General features: G+C 38.9%; 1 protein-coding gene across 3 annotated transcripts in view; it reads right to left on the reverse strand.

Annotated features, from left to right (window-relative positions):
• Positions 1 to 711: 711 nt before the first annotated feature.
• hm13 (histocompatibility (minor) 13) overlaps positions 712 to 1,166 on the reverse strand; it is a 29,959-nt gene continuing 29,504 nt past the window's right edge. For all 3 annotated transcript variants that reach the window (XM_028583865.1, XM_028583863.1, XM_028583864.1), the window contains one exon: positions 712 to 1,166. This exon is cut by the window's right edge and continues 111 nt beyond it. The gene's annotated coding sequence lies outside the window, so the exon portion shown is untranslated.

Raw genomic sequence — 1,166 nt, forward strand, 5'->3', positions numbered from 1 at the left:
AAAATGGGTTCAAATATTACATTTTTCCTTATTTTTTTTTCTACCTTGACAAATAAAAAAATTTGATTTTTAACCTGTTTTTCCCAATTTTCAGTTTTTTATTCAGAGGATCAGAAATTTTGAAAATTACAAAATTGCTTCTGAGCTCCAATAATTCATAATACTGCCGTGGTATTCTCTCCCTCTAGTTTGTGGAATATGCAGCTCATTAACTGCATATGGACCAAAAAAATAAAAATACTGATAGACTTTGGGGGTCAGAGGTGCAGCTGATGGTTTTGATCACGGCAGTATTATGAATAATTGGAGCTCAGACGCAATTTCTTTAATTTTCCACATGTCTGATCCTCTGAATAAAAAAACAGAAAATTGGAAAAACAGTTTAAAGAATTTTTTAATTCGTCAAGGTGGAAGAAAAATGAAAAATCAGATATTTGAACCCATTTCTCAGTTTTTCCAACTGTCTGTTTGTGCTTATAGAAAGTTGATCTGATGACACCGTTCACCAAGGAAACCCCAAAACCACCATCTTCTCCCAAAACTTTAGGAGCTGTTTTGGTGCCTAAACTTAACCGTCGTCGCCGTAAGCTGTAGACCCCCCCCGAGCATTAACCAATGGATGAGCGGCGGCGACCCGGCGCCAAACAAAGCAGGAAGTAAAGAAACGAACCGCGCCCGGACGACCGGCAGTTTGAGAAGTTCGGAAGAGAACGTTTACGATCCGAACCGACGGGAATGTTTCAAAAAGAAAAAACACGACAGAAGCTCTCGTTCTACCGCGCGGTCTTTCACACTTTATTTATTTATTGTTTTATTTATTTTTATTTCTTTGGGGGCTGATTCAACTTCTTAAAGACACAACGAGCAGAACCAAACAGCCCACCTGTGCAGGTACGTCGGCAAATAAGAAAGTCTTAAAGACAACGGGCCGTCCTGCACAGTGCTGCATTGTGTGTGTGAGTGTGTCTCTGTGTGTGTGTCTGTCTGTGTGTGTTTATGAGTGTGTGTCTGTCTGTCTCTGTATGTTTATGAGTGTGTGTCTGTGTGTGTGTGTCTGTAATGTCACATTGTTGGCAGGTAAAATTAAAGATTACTTTCATTGAATTGTGGGTGTTTTTTTTTTTTTCAATTTTATAGCATTTGAAATAAACGGTGCTTCGGTGAAA

Source organism: Perca flavescens, chromosome 7 (assembly GCF_004354835.1).
Source record: "Perca flavescens isolate YP-PL-M2 chromosome 7, PFLA_1.0, whole genome shotgun sequence".
NCBI classification, from domain to species: Eukaryota; Metazoa; Chordata; class Actinopteri; order Perciformes; family Percidae; genus Perca; species Perca flavescens.